Genomic DNA, 20,551 nt, shown 5'->3' with positions numbered 1-20,551 from the left:
GCTATTGTTTGATGAAGAGATGCCGCTCTCGCTCCTTCGCCTTGGCCGGTCACGATCTTCCGCGATCTCCGCGAATAGATACCTGCACACACGAAGAGAAAGACAAACACAAGCGTGAAATCCGATAAAAGCAATTATACATCAGTCAGAAAGGATGCAATTCACATTAATCATCACAAGACAAATGAGAATGGAACCATAACAGTAGTCATCTATTATTAAATCAATAACAGAGAAAGGTACAACCAATGTTCTGACGCTGAGTCCTTCTCTTGAGGGTCCAGCCAGCAAGTCTCTTAAGCATTCACCCTTGGAAGTGGATTCTCCCAACACAAAAAGCTCTCTCTCACACAAGCAATACTCACAACCTTCCTTAAGCTTCCTCTAACAAAACCACACTTGTCACACCAACTACCTACTAGCAGCAACAAGCTAAGCACTATGAATTCCACACTATCCAAACTAGTTGCTCATGGTAATGGTGGAAGTTTAAATAGAGAAGGAGTCTCCATAAATGGTGGGAGGACAAGCTTATCTTCAAGGAAGGTGGTTCCAAATGACGAACAGACATGCCATAGAAAGGAGGGCGACACTCACAAGGCTAACAACCAAGCCTGGAACCATCTGGAAGGCTGGCTGTTGGAACAAATTCGCCCAAACTGGATCAGCGCGGGTGCAATACTGAACTGACGCGCTGACAGCGCATCACATAAACAGAGCAGACTGTGTCAGCGCGGCTCGATACTTTCATAGGATGCGCTGGCGCATAAAATTCGACCAGCGCGGGAAACCCATGTGCTTCCGCGCTGGCAGCGCACCAGTTACACTATAAGCCGCCCGTCAGCGCGGTTATTTTAATAACAGACGCGCTGATGCAATAAACTTAGGCAAAGTGGGTCTTTTGGCCAGTTTAGAGAGCATGAGCATGGTGCATTTGATTTCATGAGACAGTAGGGAGACTGACAGGGAGACAGTGACAAATTACTGCGTAACAGATGCCCCCTAAAGCATGAAGCCCGAGAGAGTGGGAGGGGTGAAATGCTTTACAAAACTGTTGAACTGGAACACCACCAGGAAGGACCTGCATGAATATACAACTGATATCTCAATCACATGTAGTCTAGGCCTGGGCGCAGCCATCCAAAAGACATACGAAGAAGGTCTGTGGTATGGACGCAGCCACCCAGCTAAAGAGACCATAAAGATAAGAGGGTATGGTCACAGCCATCCCAAAGACTCAGGTATGGGCGCAGCCATACATCAATGAGTCATGCAATAACAATCCACAAAATCACAGCCTGGTTCATAACAGACAAAAACCAGGGTCTTGCGCTCCATCCCAACCCGAACAAAGTACAAGTTCAAGCATGTGAATACATGAGCTGAAGTCGAACATGCATGAACATCGTCTGATTACCAGTCAATGATGAAAACTGTTAACAGATGCGAGAGGTACCACCAATAATGACAATGGTCCTCAAGGTACTTATAGGTACAATCCGCGGCGTGTGAATCAATGAGCTGGTGTCGAACACCCGCAGAATCATCCGATCGGAGGCCAATGATGAAAACCTCACGTCGAACACGAAGAACCTGCCATTGAGGCATGCAGGCTCTAAGGCACCTGAAAGGGGGTCTCTAGGTCACTTTCCTGGATAATGAGCTGGAGTCGACAGGAAGTAACCTTGATCGAAGGTGGGCCATAATGTTTCCCACATCATCGACACGAGACAGAGAAGGATAAAATATTTTGTGTGAGACATCAGAGGGAGGTGGTAATCTTGCAGAGGCCAACTTCTCTTGAACATATCGGCGGCACAAAAGCGGATTTGGCAGTATCTGACATCAAATGAGCAGAGGTCATGGTGACAAGGCAATGAGCAGATGATAGGTCAAATAGGATAACCCAAACCCATGGAGGCTAGTGTAAAACAAGATGAGAAATCCCCACCCAGACACGAATGCAGACGAGTGCCATGTTCAAGAGCGACATACTGCCGACACGACCATTATTATAGTTTCATTTTCCCCACCATTTCTGGCAGGTACCCCGGTTATTTTTGGATGACAAGCTTGACGGGGATAGCATATGCTTGGAGAGGTGTCATTTCGACGATGTCCGATGTCATTAAGTTTTAACGAGCCTGACAAAGGAGGAGCTCGGCGTCTTTTCCTGTTTAGAGAGTCTGAAAAGACAGCGGAAAAGGAGACTCCAGGGGGGTCCTTTTTCGTAAAGTTGTGTCTCTCGAGCCCGAAAAAGTATAAAACAATGCCCGAAAGAACCGCCCGACCATTACGATCGAGGAGTACTTTTCGTGAATAGTAGCTTCGACCTGAAAAAGTAAAAAATCGATCGGAAGCACGTCGTTTTAGAGCCAGTAACGAGTGCGAAACGATAAACACCCGGCAATCTTTTTAAGTTACACGGCCGGAAAAAGATCTTAAAACGACCGCCTCTCATTTCCTTTAACGAGCCGAAAGGAATCTCGGCTATCTTTTCTTGATTCATGTCGGAAAAGAGCTTAAAGACGACATTTTTTGGGACCAAGTGTGCGAAAAATCGTTATGACCACGTCGGTTACGAAGACCTGCACAAGAACACCACCCGCATAAACCTGTTCGATATGTGTAAAAACATAGTAAAACATGCATAAAGGCATAATTCAGTGACATTAGTGCTAAATCCATGGTGAAAACACGACAAAAACCCACATTGATAAGAAATTATAGCTAATTATGAATTTTTTACCATAAATAGGGGGGTAAAAGGCATTTTTTACCATTGTTACCATTTTGAGTTGTGAAGAACGTTGAGGAGCTGCAAGGTTGACGGAGTGATTTCCAGCCCGTACAGACACCATTCATCCGGCAGCTTGTTCCAGGTAGGTTCTCCTCCTCCTGCGCTTTAATTTAAGTCTTTTTGGGAGCAATTCCACGGTGGGAAGTGGCCCTTTGGGCAAATTTTTTGAGCGTTGGTGCGCTCTCGGTCAGCGCGGGTTTCCCGCTCGGGTCCGCGCTGATCGATTTATATTTACACGTACCACCACATGGGTCAGCGCGGAAAACACGTGTGCTTCCGCGCTGACCCAGTGAAAAAACAACGGTGCGCCATTTTCAGCGCGACTGTTTTAAAAACAGTCGCGCTGGCATCGTAAAGATTTATTTTTTAAGAAATGAACGTACAAATCTCAACGAGTGGCATCCTAATATTTTTTCATGGTTTTGCAAGGCCAAATGTCTTTTGTTTGGCAAGAGAGAGCTCACGATGATGAGGATATAGCCGCCTATGCACTTGTCGAATGCCGAAATGCAATGTGGGCATGCGGGTTCTTGAAATTCTTCCTTACTCCGCGCCTGAGGGCGCAACCTGACTTGCTTGAGCTCTTAATCAGAGCTTGGAATCCAGTGGACGGGAAATTCACGATCCGTGGCCAGGACATTGAGTTTGATTCCACGGACATTTATTTTTTGACTGGATTATCACGCCGGGGCCAAATGCCCATCCTGGAGGGGCAACGACCCAGCGGTGAGACTCTTGATCAGCTCATGGCTCGAGTGTGCCCACGGGCTGTGAAAACACGGAGCGGGAAAGTTGGTATCCCGACAGTGGCGGACATGCCTCTTCGCACCATACTCTTTCTGGTGACACGGGCAGCGGGCTCTTTGGCCAATCATGAGGCCTCAAAGACCCAACTACTACTAGCTCTGGAGTGCTTACAACCCACCATTTTCAACTGGGCAGCAGCTGTGACGACTAGCATGAAGAGGCAACTGAACAACTGCCGACGTGGAGAGTCGAAGCAGTTTGCATACGAGTCGCTTCTACTTCCGCTCATGCTGGAGCGGGTGCCGGCCTTACAACTACAGACCATGGCCGTGGATCCACCGAGAGGTCCTCGGGAGACGAGGGCCAGTCGATGGGCCCGCGTCATGCCACGTGGAGGTGGAGGCCGCCCAGTATCTTGGGGAGTGTATTTCCGAGAGTGGCTGGATCGGCAGGTTGTTATCGTAGAGGACTGGCCATATGCCGGTATGGATTTCCGCAACGATCCTGACATGCCACTGCCCGCGGGAGAGCACTGGGACGATGGAGGTATGACACTTGATCTCTTTTTAATATTTTTTGATGTTTTTGATTTTTCATGTACATGTCTTGATAAATGCCACGGTGTGCAGATGTGGGACCCGTGAGACCCATTGGCCTAGCCCCGACGGCACGGAGAGAGGGGCAAGGAGCTGGAGCCCTGGCCCTAGTTCCTCCAGGAGTTGATACGTCGGAGACTGTAGCTCGCAACCTCGAGGGTTTGCTGGAGGGGGTGCCAGATTACCAGGGGGTCGAGGAGGTCCCTATAGCTCATCAGATTCACACAGTGGGGGTGGCACCCAGGATGCACCGCCTTTTGAGGCGGGTGGCACGGGCAGCAGTATGCTATAGAGAGCATAACCCAGATCAGTAGTCACCTAGGTTTTACTTCCACTGATGTTTTGAGAGACATATGTCTCGGATGTACCGAGGACACCGGCTTTATTTTTTGGACATATACACTTATTTTTGAGTGCCTCAGTGCGCCACACGATATATATATATATATATATATATATATATATATACTGTTTTGGATGGATCATTTCACATGTGATGATGTTTTTATATGCTATGCAAATGTCTAATACAAATGTGATCTAATGTATCAGTTGCACAACACACGACCCATGTATTTTAATTTTTATGCAAGCTTAAAAACACATATGCAGGCACACATGCAAACTATGCTTGGAAAAGAAATTATTTACATATGCTTATCCTATGGTCTTATTATGTTTTCTATCTCTTCTTGTATGATGTTTATCTATTACGCAAATGTCTATCCAACACATGGTTTGCCAATGCATCGGTTAACGTATTTAATCATCTCGGGATGTGTTGATATGTGATATAATCAAAATTCCTTTCTAACAATCTCACACGTAAATACAACCTTAGAATGCGTTGGTCTCTGACGGAATATCGCCCGTTGAGTTGATGGACGACAAGTTGAGAGTCCAGGTTTACCACTAATGCACGGATGCCAAGATCAACTGCTTCGGCTAGTAATTCAATTACAGCACTGTATTCGGCAACATTGTTGGTGGTATGGCCCAAGCACATGCCTTGAAGATCTAGCAACTCGCCGTGAGGATCGTAGATCGCCCACGCCGCAGAAGACAAATTGCAAGTACTACGGCAGGCGCCATCGGCGAAGCCAACGTAAGGTGTACTAGACATCTGCACAAGAAGCAGAAAACAAAATAAGAGGCAAACACGCCTTCACACCAAAGCAAAACAAGAAATCATGCACACATGACACACTTGCTAAGAACACACGTATGTACAAACTAGGTGCACGAGATCATGCATAATATTTTTTCAAATAAAGCCCGTTGCGGGGCTTGTCAAGAGGATTTCCTTCGTAATCGATCAGCTCATATGCCCCCTTTTGCAAAACTCTCTTCACAATATAGGGGCCCAGCCACATGGATTCGAGTTTACCTGCCCCCAGCTTATCCTTAGCTTGATCATAGAGCAGTACTAAATCTCCCTCAACAAAGGAACGAGGTCGAATGGTATCGTCGAAGTGGGCCTTAACCCTCTTCTTCTACGCTTCAATAGCTAGAGAGGCTAAGCGACGGGTCTCGTCTAGCCGTTCTAAATAGAGAAGCCGTTCTTCCACCGGAGTGGTGTTGGGAAGTAACTCGACAGCTAACTTCAACGAAGGAATCTCACACTCAACAGGAAGGGTGGCCTCTAGTCCATAAACAAGCTGAAAAGGAGTGAAACCGGTGGTGTCCTTCAGAGAGGTCCGGTAAGCCCACAAGGCAGGGAACAACATCAGATGCCAGTTAGACTTGTGCGTATTCACGGTACGTTGGAGCATTGTGATCAAAACTTTGTTCACGGCTTCAACTTGGCCGTTGGATTGAGGGTAATACGACGTCGAGCTATCTTGACGCAAGCCTAGCTGGGTCGTTAGTTCCGTCATCATGTGATTACGGAAATGTTTTCCGTGATCTGTGACAATAGCCTGGGGGACTCCGAACCGCGTAATGACATGATTAAACAAAAACTGCGCTGCCGTGTAACCGTCTTCGTTCAATGTAGGCATCGCTTCGGCCCATTTGGTGAAATAATCGACGGCAACGATGATATACCCATGCCCCCCGGCCGAACGAGGGTTACAGGACGTATAATCGATGCCCCATTTGGAAAATGGACCTACGGTAACAACGGGGTGCAGTGGTGCAGGAGGTGCACGCATTTTCCGGTGGTAAACCTGAAATTCATGACATGCGGTCATTTCCGGATGGGGAGGGAGAAACAAAGAGCGATGGTGGTGATCTGACCAAGGGAGCTCTTCGAGAGACATGGTCTCAATGATGGCTTCGTCGGAAGGAAATATTTCCTTCAATGGATCCGACGTAGCCTCGTCTCCTAGCCAAGGGAAATGATCATATGAATCGGGAACACTGCTCGGAAGAGCAGGTTCATCAGGGGGAGCCGATGCAGCGACAATCTCGATGTAGTTGAGTTCGGCAGGGCTCAACGGCATCATATCACCCCAAGAGTCTTCCTGATTAGCAGGAGGAAGAACCCACGGATCTGAGCGTACAGAGATCATGTTGATAGGGGCGAGATTCGGAGGTGGGTGGGGAAAAACTCCCATTAAAGTGGGATCTTTGAAAAGTCCAGCACCCACATTCACGAGTGATTTCGAGGTATGCTCCACGAATGGCACATTACCTTCAGAAGAAGAGGCGAAGAAAGAGAGCTGGTCCACCGTGACAATCTTCCCCTGGTGAGGGAAACGAATGACACGGAACAGGGAGGAAGCCACGGCTTGCATGGCGTATGTCCAGCTCCGTCCGAGGAGGAGGTTGTAGGTCAGATTGGCGTCAACAACTTCAACCTCTACTTCTACGGTCTTTCCTTCCAAAGAGATGGGTAAGCGTTGGAGGATACCGTAAGGGCGCGATTCTCTTCCATCGAAAGCTTCTAACGTCGTAGGGGACTGACTCAAAGCAGGGGAACCAATCGCCTTCCAGCAAGCAACAGACATGATGCAGGTTGAGGCACCTTCATCAATAACCGTACGATGAATCGTTCTGCTATTGATGATGACCTGTATAAGGAAAGCGACTTGGTGAGGCAGTCTCTGTGTAAAACCCTCGAGATCGAAAGAAATCAAATCTGAATCTGCCGGGTCGATGCCACCAATCGCTGATAGCAGGGACTTCCTCTGGGAGGGGCAGCTCTGGAGGACTTCTAGAGCGGACATAGCAGACGGAGCCTGAGCTAAGTCCTCAACAATGCTATAGTGCTGGGCAGCACGAGCATTAGGGTTGTAAGATGACTTCCTGAGTACACCTTTTTGAGGGGGTCGGGGGATCGTCTCAGTGCTGGGCCTTTCGATATGGAGAGGACCAGAACTAGATGGAGGAGCGCTGGAGGGAACCTCCGGCTCTTTCCCAGCACGAGATGGATAATATTTCGCTCGAGTTGAAACATGGATGGGGATCGTGCCAGCCATGAACACTTGAGAACCGAACGAGGAAGAGGATTGAGATGGGTCTGCCACCATTTGAGTCTGCTGGGAAGGGAAAGGCTCTTTGAGCACGGCAGGGGTCCCAGGAGCACCTTTCAATAACCGACTAACTTCGGACCGCCTTGGGCAGTCCTTAGTGTAGTGATCCTCATCGCATATGAGACAGGGATACTTAGGTTTTCGTTTAGCTCCTTCCTCGGGTGGAGGCTTAGGGGCATCCTGCTTGGGCTGACCAGATTTATCTTTAGCTTTCCCTTTCTTTTTCCCTTTTGAGGATTTATCCGCCGCGGTGGACTGAACGGCGTTTACCTCAGAGGTACTTCCAGGATTAGATTGGCCCTGAGAAGCATTTTCATTAGAAGCGTTCTGTTTTTGCTTCCCAGGGTTCGCGGCCGATTTCTTTGATGACGAGTTCACAGAGCCAATGACTCCATCAACAGATGGTTTGGGTGGAGCCTTGGTCTGTCCAGGCCTCGGGGCGTCTAGCAAATAATCATATAGAGTACCCGACTGAGAGTATACTAAGTCTAGGTACTGAGCTCGCGCGATCGCTTGCTCTTCAGTTACACAAGCTCCCATAGCGATGTCTTTTGCAATTTTAGGGACAAAGGAAGTTGTAAACCAATCGGTCAGGAGTTGATCAGGAATCCAGAATTTGATCAAGCGACGACGCCTTCTCCATTCATGTATATGATCAGATATGTGCGTAGCCGTGTCCTGTTTTAGAGACGTGAGGAGATTTGTCCCTGTCTCGTACCGAATGGGTAACTGAAAATGAGTTAAAAACGCCATAGCCAGCGAGTTGAAATCTTGAAACATGCCGCGATTCAGCTCAATGTACCACTTAGCGGCTGAGCCGGTGAGAGTTCTCTGAAAGAGGCGAAGTCGGATAGAATCGTCAAGCCATGAGTTCGATGAACACCAGAGGTGATAGGTCATAACATGTGCTTGAGGATCCTCTCCCGCTTTGCCATCAAATTTTGGACAATCACCGGGTATTTTAGTTGGAACTGGTGGCCAATACGCATTATGCAGAATGGGATCATTCGTTAACTTGGACACATCCGGAAGTTCCAACGTCGCTAAGAATGGAAACTGAGGGTTAAAGGACATTTGTGGCTGTGGGTTCGAGGCAGTATTAGGGTTCCAACCAGGTGGTGGTTGCCCCCACGAACTCTGTCCAGATGGACCTGGCCCAAAAGGGCCTGGCGCATAAGAACTTTGTCCCGATGGACCTGGCCCAAAAGGGCCTGGCGCATAAGAACCTTGTCCGTAGGGGTTCTGCCCATATGTATTTTGTCCATATGCAGACAGTTGACCCTGGGTCTGCCCCCCAGCACCCCATGTATTAGCAACTTGACCCGCAGGTGCAACATACTGATAATTTTGGTAAGGAGTGACCTGCATCTGTTGATAATTTTGGTAAGGGGTAAACTGAGTTTGCCCCTGGGGTTGCTGGTAGCCATACGTTTGCTGGGCTCCATACTGAGCCTGGTAAGCAGGCTGCGCTTGGTAGGAAGGCTGGGGCTGTGGCCCGCCTTGCATTTGATAACCCATTTGAGTTTGAGGCCCAGAATAATGTCCTTGAACCGGCTGGGCTTGGATCATCTGGCCGGAAGGTTGGCCTAGTTGAACCTGGGATGGACCTGCTTGCCCAGAAGGATGTACTTGCTGGGTGCCAGGTTGTCCTTGAGCAACCATGGGTTGTCCTTGCGGAACAGATGGCCGAGTTGGCTAGTTGACCTTGCGGTTGACTAGCCTGTCCAGCTGGATGAGTAGGACGGACAGTGGGTTGGCCTTGTTGCACAGAGGGCTGGCCCGTTTGTCCGGAAGGTTGTACTGGCTGAGCAGTGGGTTGGCCCTGCTGTACGTAGGGTTGCCCCCCTTGCCCAGAAGGTTGCACGGGCTGAGCAGTGGGTTGGCCCTGCTGTACGTAGGGTTGCCCCCCTTGCCCAGAAAGATGACTAGACTGGACAGCGGGTTGGCCCTGCTGCACGTAGGGTTTCCCCCCCTGCCCAGAAGGATACCCTTGTTGGACTGCTGGTTGACCTTGAGGGGTGTAATTTTTCCCAGCTTGTCCAGTGGGATACCCTTGCTGGAAACCAGGTTGGCCTTGTTGGATGTAAGGCTGCCCTGGCTGACCAGACGGGTAACCTTGCTGGGTACCAGGTTGCCCTGGGTAACCAGAAGGTTGACTCTGATAGGAAAAAGATGGACCTCCCATGGCCGAAGGTTGTCCCGGGTAGGGTTGTCCTTGCGGGCCCCCAGATTTTCCTGGGTAAGACTGGCCATACAGTGGTTGCCCTTGGGGGGCTTGCACATAAGGTGGCTGGCCTAGATTAGGTGGTCCTTGGGGCTGTCCAGGAATTGCCCGGCGCCCACGAAAAGTATGAGTAACGGGATCATAAGTAATGTCTAACGGTGTCGAGACTTCAACGAAAGGTTGACGAGGCGTGGATTGAACGTGCTCGAGGTACTGACCGTTAGAATCATAATAAAAGAGCGGACCTTGGTAATTCGGGTCCACAATGGGTTTCCCATGAGCGTCATACGGCCCCGCTCCTGGAACAGGACCGGAAGAGGGCTGAGCACTTTGTGCAGGATCGATGACTCCAGACGAAACCCCTGGTTGGCTACTGCTCACTTGACTGTGAGAGGGACCAGCCCCAGGGTTCGTAGATGAAGATGTTGTCACAGCACTGACGACTGGAGTTGAGTACGCTACACAAACAGTTGGATTTGTGGGAACTGAGGTAACAGGTGTATTAGGGGGTTGCGAAAGAAAAGGCTCCGTGGTGGCAATGACACTCGGATCCCATATAGTTGTAGAAGGCATTCTGGCAGCTATTCTATCCCTCATTGATTGATACCGTGGAGGGAGTGGAGAAGTAGCTGGAATGGGAGTTTCAATACTTGACACCATGGGTGTCTCACCTGCGCTGGGAGATGTCTCGTCCATGTTGGAAGTGGACATCGGAGACGACATACTGGGAGGAGTAACAGGAATATCGTCCTCGTCAGGCTCCCAGATAGGGTTCCAATCTTCTTCGTAATCCGGGTCGCCCGGGGCACGTACGTTGATAGGCTGGATACTCGGGATAACCGGAAGAGTATCGCTTACAACTGGTACCTCAGGAGCAACAGAAGATGGAGAACCTTGCTCACTTGGACCGGGAGTTGACGGGTCAGCCAGGATGACAAACCCCACACAAAACCCTAAGGGAAACTAACGACAAAGACCCTACTCAAACTAACGCATACAAAATCTAACCAGGTAATGTTATCGTGGCCGAATAAATTTTTAAGACACAGGAACTGAACTTGACCTTTTCATGTTTCAAGAGTCGAGAAAAGGATGAAAAGATGACTCTAGTCTCCTTCGAATGTTTAATGAGCACGAAGTGACAAGAAGCTCACTGGCACCTTTTCATTTAGGGAGTCCGAAAAGGATCAAAAGTGACTGCTCTGGAGATTCTAGGCAAAGGGTTTACCAAGCAATCCGTAAAACGGCTTATACACCTTGGCAATCGTATGAGAACCAAGGACTTTCCGTACTGCAGTCAATCTTCCCGAATGCTGTGTTCGGTGCGTTACGGCTCACAGGGTGGCAGACTCGGCTTCCTATGGATCAAGGATAAAAGCCTAGTGGGGTCTCCCTATATATGCAACGGTACGTGGGAGCACAGTCCGTGTTAGACCACTATCGAGTCACAGAAGGAGGAATCACCCAACCGTAATGTGAAACAATAGTGACTATGTTTAAAGACGCCGGAACACGTCTCTAACCTAGACCTCTAGAATATGAGCATTAAGTTCCAATGCGTTTTTAGATTTATTCAGTTTATTTTATGGTTGATCTTGAATTAAGTTTCAGTTTCAGGCCTTATCGTATGATCTCTCACAATCACCTAGATGCAAACTACATGCCAAAGAATACCATTTTGTTCGATGAATTCTAACTATGAGAAGGTTAAGAGCTTTCAATCAAACAAAATGAACTCAAACAATCAAACAATCTAATGCAGCTAATGACAAAGAAATAAAAATTTCCTTTTGAGAACACAAATCAATGAGATGCTCTTCTTTTCATTAACTATTGAATGCAAAAGATGCTAGTTTGATTTCTCTTTCAATGGCACTATGCACTTTAAAATGAATTTTGAGAGACAGCAACACTGAGCAAAAAGAAGTAAAATCACTCAATGAAAAGCACAACAAGCGTGAAAAGAGCTGATTGAACCCTAGCAACTGTGATCTGTGTCTGGGTAGTGAAACAATCCGAGGATCGGTTCAACAACAATCACCTCAAGCAAACAAGCAAAGAAAGCAAAAAGAGGAAGGTTTCCGCAATAGCAAAGGCAAGCAGCAACGAACTTTTGTGAACAAGTGAACAAGTGAGCAAAACAAGGTCAATCCAGTGAAAACGGGATGATGGCACTAGGTCACGGGACACAAAAATGAAATCCGTCCAACAAGACTTCGCAAGCAAGTGTGTAACAGTTCAAACAATAAATATCAAATCATAAACCAAGTAGAAAAAGCTGGAGATAGTGAAACCAACAGGCTCAGGAGGTAAAATTGAAACAAATTCAATTTTACAGGATCAGCGCGGGTAGCGCTCAGCAACTGTGCGCTGACAAAAGGTCACGCGTAGCAACTTGGCGCTGTCAGCGCGGAAGGACACGGATTAAGCGCGCTGGTTCGATTTCAGAACCGTCGCGACTGTTTTACGTACAAGCGCGATGACAACAGGTTTAAAGAAACAACTATGCGCTGTCAGCGCAACTGTTTTGGTATAAACCGCGCTGAGGTTAAAAAAGAGGCAAAATCAAGCCAAAAACTCCCAAACCCAGGCCAGAACTCTTTAAACAATTAAGACACTTCCCAGATTGAACCAGGAGGGCTAAAGGCAGAGAACTAATCCCCAATTTCAAAAGGAGAGAACAATCAAATTCAAACGCAAAGATGGACAAAAGAGACAAAAGGCCAGCTCCCCAGCGGAGTTACCAAATTTTTGGAGAGGTAAATCCCCTCTACGGATAGAGGCGATCCCTACTAGCCCAGAATGGGACTAGCAACAATCAATCAATGCTACTGTGAAAGTTCCTAATTGCAATTAAAAGAGAGGCAAAGGACACCTACTTGGATTCTAACGCTATTGTTTGATGAAGAGATGCCGCTCTCGCTCCTTCGCCTTGGCCGGTCACGATCTTCCGCGATCTTTGCGAATGGATACCTGCACACACGAAGAGAAAGACAAACACAAGCGTGAAATCCGATAAAAGCAATTACAGTCAGAAAGGATGCAATTCACATTAATCATCACAAGACAAATGAGAATGGAACCATAACAGTAGTCATCTATTATTAAATCAATAACAGAGAAAGGTACAACCAATGTTCTGACGCTGAGTCCTTCTCTTGAGGGTCCAGCCAGCAAGTCTCTTAAGCATTCACCCTTGGAAGTGGATTCTCCCAACACAAAAAGCTCTCTCTCACACAAGCAATACTCACAACCTTCCTTAAGCTTCCTCTAACAAAACCACACTTGTCACACCAACTACCTACTAGCAGCAGCAAGCTAAGCACTATGAATTCCACACTATCCAAACTAGCTGCTCATGGTAATGGTGGAAGTTTAAATAGAGAAGGAGTCTCCATAAATGGTGGGAGGACAAGCTTATCTTCAAGGAAGGTGGTTCCAAATGACGAACAGACATGCCATAGAAAGGAGGGCGATACTCACAAGGCTAACAACCAAGCCTGGGACCATCTGGAAGGCTGGTTGTTGGAACAAATTCGCCCAAACTGGATCAGCGCGGGTGCAATACTGAACTGACGCGCTGACAGCGCATCACATAAACAGAGCAGACTGTGTCAGCGCGGCTAGATACTTTCATAAGATGCGCTGGCGCATAAAATTCGACCAACGCGGGAAACCCATGTGCTTCCGCGCTGGAAGCGCACCAGTTACACTATAAGCCGCCCGTCAGCGCGGCTATTTTAATAACAGACGTGCTGATGCAATAAACTTAGGCAAAGTGGGTCTTTTGGCCAGTTTAGAGAGCATGAGCATGGTGCATTTGATTTCATGAGACAGTAGGGAGACTGACAAGGAGACAGTGACAAATTACTGCGTAACAAGGGTAACAAAGAAAGTGCGGGCCACCCTCCTTCTCTCTCCTCCATGTGGCAGTATCCTGCATCCTGCAGATTCTTGCCATCCCGCATATCGGAGACCCCGTAATTCCCACAGTCCCACAATTTCCTGCATCCCGCATCTCTGCGACCCCACAGTCTCGCAGATCGGCGGGTTCTAAACTTAAAATACCTTGTGAGGGGTTGATGCTGCGGTATAAGGTAAAAACATGGGGGGGCCAAGAAAACCATTAACAAAGGAATTTCATAAAAAACTAGGGCCGGGCCTCCCCTTCTATCTCCTCCATGTGGCACAATCCTGCATCCTGCATCACAGCAGTCCCGAACGCTGATATCACATATCACATCCCACAGATCCACTAGTGCCTCAGTTACATCATACTCCAAAACATGCGGGGGGCCGATGATGCTATATATTGTTGCAACACCAGGGAAGGGCCAGAAGTGTTAACAAAGAAAATCATGGAAAAAGAAGAGCATGCATAAATTTTTCTCTCTCATTCAAGGGGCCATGTGGCGACATGTGATTGGCTCTCGAAGCTGACATGGCAGCTTACATCAGCAATGATGCAGAATTATAGATTTTGAAGTGGCAGATGGACATGTGTCACTCATTTTTGGCATTTACAGGGGTCCTATGGGCCCATTTTTGGGTGCCACGTGTCACCACTCATAGGGTGACACGTGGCAGTGATGACATCACCTCACAGATCAACGATCACAACAGTTAAGGGGAAACACCAAAGCCAATGGAGCCAGCGAGTACGATATGTGGGAAATCCCCAGACGCGATAAAGTATTATGTTGTGGTCTATAAGGATCTCGTGTCCAGACTATCGACCCACCCTATGGGCAAAGAAAGAGTTTAAGATGTTGGCACAACGCGATTGTGATATGCGAGACTCCTCCCCGAATGCGATAAGTTATGAGCTATGATTTAGACAGAGTTCGAGTTCGGGAAATCGACCGATAATGGACTTCTACAATATAAAGAAAAAGGCCCCCTACGTAGATGTTGAGAGCCTTAGCACCAAATCACAAAGCCTTTGGTACCAACCCCCGGTCATATGTGACACACTACAAAAGGAGCTATAATAAAGCGGAGCTAAGGGGGAAACCCAAAGGTACCCTTTCACCTGTTCTAGAGGCCAGATCAGGGAACTGACTGTGCTTAGAAGGATTTTATGGCAGAGATCGATGAGGTCGGCGCCGAAAGTAGCTGCAGAGGAAGATACATAAGATCAATCTCTTGAGGTCGGTCAGAGTAGAGCATTGAGGGATTTAGTATAAAATTTAAGGCCGAAGTGACAGAGTCGATCCCAGAGGTGGATGTAGCAGTGAATCAGGGGGAGGATAATTCAAAACCAAGTATGGGAACCCCCCAAAAGTGGCTCTTCATAACCCATTATCAAGGTTGGCGCCAAATATTTTTAAGACAAAATAACGAGAGTTAGTTGAGTAGCGCATGAGAATATGCCATGAACTAAATGCAACCATGAAACAGAAATTGATCACAGGGATTGAGATTTGGGGATTTTTCATTAATGTCTCACATGTTCTGTGATTCTGTGATGTGCCTTCCTTTGTGAGGCCATTATTATTGTTCTTAATGTTTTTGGAAACAAAAGCTCCCCCTGGTCCAGAGAGAAAACTGACTTGACAGCTGAAAACTCGGCCTAGGATTTTATGTATGAAACTATGATTGAGAGCACCCTCTCTTCTTATAAATAGGGGGTCGCAACACTAAAAAAGGGTTCTGAAATATGAAAAGAGAGTTTTTTATTTTTGTAAACTGTATCATTTAGTCACATAGATATTGCAGAAAAGTACATGATTGGTGGTGATTCCTCCTCTGAAGTTTTACAGTGTGTTATTTCCATGTTTCACTCATCTTGTATGTTTTCCTCTTTTGAATTCATGTAATAATATATACTCTGATATTTCACACTTGTCTACAGATTCATTTGCGTTAAAGTATTAATGCATATGCCTGTGTGAGGGGTTGAAATCACATTTTCAAGCTGTAATGCGTGAAGCATCTCGCTCGACTTCTTTTCTGTCCACTACATTTTCCTCTAACTCAATAGTTATAGTAAATCTCATGGTTTCAGGCTCTATGTTTTACATATAGAATTCTTGGTGCTTTGGGTTCTATATCCTGAGTTATTCTTCCTCTTTGACTTCTCTCATTTATCTTATAAAGCTGATTAGAACTGTAAATATTTGAGGTGCTTGACCTCCACTATTTTTGTTATATTTTTGGGAACTATGTGTGTGTAGAAACACTGAAACATATGGCTTGTATCTTTGGATGAAAGAACCAACTCTCTGATATATATATGTCTAGAATACGGGTGTTGTTTCCTCCTACTTGAGAATCATTTGAGGCACACCGATTTAGATGTACCTAGACACTGGTCTTGTAAGCATTCCAAGGCTTTCTCTGGGATCTTTCCTCGCCTCTTGCTACACTTGTGCCGCAGGTGAAAGATTTAGTGACAACATCTTCTGGCACCGTTGCCGGGGAAGGTATTGAAGGATTTTTCCCTTGGGATAGGAAAAATTGAGCACCCTTCATGTAGATAAGCGAAGTCTATTATGATTACATTCAAATCACCTTGGCGATTCTGCACCCTCCTCATTTTCATTCATCGCCCTGGCTTTTAGGAGGCCTCATACTTGCTTAGACACCTCATAGCAGAAAGCCCCATTTGTTTCTATCCCTGAAAAATGATTTTTCAGAAAATTTTGGAGATAGAGAACCCCCCTGCCTCTGCTACCATCTCACCAACCTTTGCCACCTCCTCTTCTAGTTCTCAACCCACTGTTTCTCACAATTCAGGACTTACTCCTAAGACCCTGACATACCCCCCTTCCCCTATAACCCCTGTGGTCTTGACCTTAGTTCCTCAAGTAAATTTCAATCCTCCTCCACCATTCCAGATGGCTCTCCCAGGATTTTTACTAAACAAACATGCACCTCTTGACTTACATCAACCCTTAAGTGTTATGACCCAGGACTACTTGAAGCTTTTGCATAGGTTTAATTGGGAAGATGATAATTCTGCTCAGAGACACATTCACGCCTTCTGTGCTTTTGCTAAGAACTTGAATGTAGAACAACTGGATGTGGTCCTGAGACGTTTTGTATAGTCCCTTGATGGAGAAGCTAGAAAATGGTTCAAAACCCTCCCTGATGTTTCCATCACTACCTAGGAGGAACTGGAAACCTGCTTCACACAAAAATGGGGTGAGAAGAGATATCATGAGTACCTCCTCACAGAGTTCAACGCCATCAGGAAGAAGCCAAAGGAGAATATCTCAGATTTTAATAAGAGATTCAATAAGCAGTATAATAACTTGCTTGCTAAAATAAAACCTCCTCCAATTGCTACTCGGGTAGTTTACTTGAGAGCCTTTGAATCTGAATTTGGTTTCACCTTAAGAGAAAAGAAATTTCCTACCTTAGATCAACTCCAGGTTGATGCTCTGGAAGTAGAACCAAATTTTGCCTCCACAGGGATGTCAAGTGGAAAGAAGGAAACGACTGGGAATAGAAGAGGTAAAGAAGAAGCTTCCTCCTCTGGTCAAACTAGAGAATCACCAGAAAAAAAAGTTGGAGGAGATGGATAAACTCATTAGGAGTTTGTCGCATAAGGTTGGAAAACTCGAAATTTAGAACAAGAGTCCCTCTAAACAGAATGTTCAAGGAAACAATTAGGGATATAACCCACAATATAGAAGCCCTCCATTACAGATATTGCAAAGGGAAAGAAAGGAACAGTCGGATCAGATCCCTCATCCTCTATATTTAGAAGATGATCCCGATGAGCAATGGTCAGATACACAAGAAATACAGGGAAACCTATATTTTGCGTTCTCTGAAGAAGAACAGGAGAATATGGTTCACTAGGAGGTCAGTCGTGATGAAGAAGCAACAAATAAGCAAGAGATGGATTATTATTGCAAACAATTTGTATAGTTCATGTTGGCACAACCACAATGTAAATATAACCTAATATGTTCAAATAATAATTCTAGAGAACTAGAGCAATAGGAGGAAACTGCTCCCCAAGTTACTCCTCCAGTACCAGACAAAGGGAAAAGCAAGTTGAATTTTGACCCTACCAGGATAAAAGTCCCATTGAATAAGGAAAGAAATGGCTCAAGGGAGAACACATCAAAAGAAGCACATGTCTTGTAGAAAAACATCGGTGGTAGTGAAGGAGAAGTTGAACCAAGAGGTATAGAGAAGACCCAATCTACATTCAACCTTCAAAGGGAGCTTGAAAAGGTAAATATTTCTGTCCCACTGACTAAACTTCTGAAGAAGCCTACTTGTAAAGCTTAGGTATCTCAGTTTATGCTTCCATCAGTCTCATCACTCACCCAGGATTCCTTTAAATATCTAAGAAGAGAGGCCAATGGTGGTCATTGGGCCACTTGTGGAAGAACTTGACCCTTCTACTACATCTTTCTATGTAACTCTGGGAATTCATGATCTTCTTCTACATAATTGCATGTTGGAATCTGGAGCCTCCCACAATCTCATGCCCTTGGAAGTAATGGAACAGCTTGGTTTGTAAATCACTAGGACCTACAAAGAACTATACTCCTTTGACTCCAAGAGAGTCAAATTTTTGGGAATGATAAAGGATCTGGTGGTGAACCTGGCTCAGATCCCTATGAAAAGTGTGCTAATGGACATAGTAGTGGCAAAAATACCCCCTCGTTTTTGCATGCTGCTATCTAGGTCTTGGGGTTCCAAGGTAGGAGGCTCTGTCAAGTTGGATCTAACTTATGCCACTATTCCCACTTTTGGAGGAGAACAAAGGAGACTATATAGAGAATCCAGGATTGTAAAAAATTTGACCCCAGCAAAAGGCTCAAAAAACTCCCCAGTGTATGGAAAAGAAAGTCACCTCTCCTGCCTATTTCTAGAAGAAGATGAGGCTATCATAGAAGAAACATCAGTCCACCTAACACGGCAGTTAGAACATCAACATGCAAGTGAAAGCAAAGTATGGAAACTATATTTTTTGACGTAGCTTATTCAAAAGAGGGGAATGGGGCAAGAGTATTGTTGTTATCTCTTGAAGGCCACTTGATACCCCTCTCATTCAAATTGGAGTTCGAAGTGACCAACACCATGGTGAAATATGAAGCGTTGTTCCTTGGGTTACATACTGCAAAAAATATGAATATTGAATTTATAACAATTTATGGAGACTCTGAGATGGTCGTAAGGAAAATCAGGAACCAATGCCAGACCAAACACCCCAGACTGAGGACATATCGAAATGAAGTATAGGACTTAATTGATAATTTCTTCTTGGCCTTTAACATCCAGTTTTTTCCGAGGGAAGAAAACAGGATGCCAGACTCTCTTGCTGTAGCTACAAGTACTTTCAGGCCCCCTCCCAAAATCCTCTCCTCAGATATGAGGTGGAAGTCAGGTGCAGACCCTCCGTACCTGACAACATTAAGCACTGGTAGGTGTTCGAAGATGATGAACAAGTGAAATGATTCATAGAGGTTGTTGGGGAGTTTTCTAACTCCACCATCAATCAAGAAGAAGAAGAAGAAGAAGAAGAAGAAGATCAAGAAGTCACTTCATGGAAAGATGCAGTGGCTGGGCACAAAATTTTGCAACTGAAAGGGAACACTATCCCTCGTGGACTAGTCCCACTAGAAAGGCTTTTTAATAAAGACAATATAGCCACCAAACAAATAGCTCCTGAGATGGATGATCAAGTACAAGATTGCAACATTGGATTAGAGGAGGAGCCTTAGATGATCAAGCTGTCAAAAGGAATCCCCTTTCATTATAAATAGAGGTATTTAGATATTTTCAAAGCCTACAAATATGTTTTTTCTTGGTCTTATGATGATTTGAAAATGTTTGATACTAACATCATACAACATAAGATTCCTTTGAAAAGTGGAGTGGAACCCTGCAAGAAGAAACTCAAAGAAATAAAGCTACTCTTACTCCCCTCCATTAAAAGGGAGATAAGGAAGCTCCTACAAGAAAATATTATAGTACTCTAAGATATTATGAGTGGGTGGAAAATCTGGACCCGGTTTGGAAGAAGAATAAAGAGATAAGGCTATGTGTAGACTTCTGGAACCTAAATTGGGCGTCTTTGAAAGACAAATACCCACTGCCAAAGATGGATAACATATTACAGAAGGTGGTTGGTTCATCCAGAATTTCCATGGTGGATGGGTTCTCTAGATATAATCAAGTAGCTATTCATCCCGAGGATCAGGAAAAGACCGCTTTCACCGCCCAGTGGGGAACATTTATGTATGCTCACATTCCTTTTGGGTTGATAAATGCAGGGGCCACATTTCATAGAGCTATGGACATAGATTTCATGGGAGAGTGAGACAAATTCGTGGTGGTCTACTCGGATGACATCAAAATCTTTTCCAATACTAAGGAGGAACACATCCTCCACTTAGAACTCACCTTTTAGAAGTGTAGGAGATATGGCCTGTCCTTGAATCCTAAGAAATCCCAATTTGCCCTAAGTGGGGGTAAGCTGCTAGGGAATGTAGTATTGCAGGAGGGTGTGAAGATTGATCCCAAATGGGTTGAATCCATCAACCACAATCCTCTACCAACGAATAAGAAAGAAGTCCAAGCCTTCTTAGAAAGACAAAATTTCTTGAGGCGATTTATACCCAACCATGCAGAGATTGTCAAAGGTATTACAGACATGCTCAAGAAGGGAAATGATGTCAAGTGGAGCCCTGTCTCTAGTTATTATTTTAGTAGGATAAACGAAGCTTTGGCTGAAGCCCCA

This window comes from Pinus tabuliformis, chromosome 3_2 (assembly GCF_031772625.1).
Source record: "Pinus tabuliformis cultivar Carrire ecotype Pingquan chromosome 3_2, CPIR1, whole genome shotgun sequence".
Classification (NCBI taxonomy): domain Eukaryota; kingdom Viridiplantae; phylum Streptophyta; class Pinopsida; order Pinales; family Pinaceae; genus Pinus; species Pinus tabuliformis.
The sequence above is the reverse complement of the archived record's forward strand: the minus strand, read 5'-3'. Positions refer to the sequence as shown.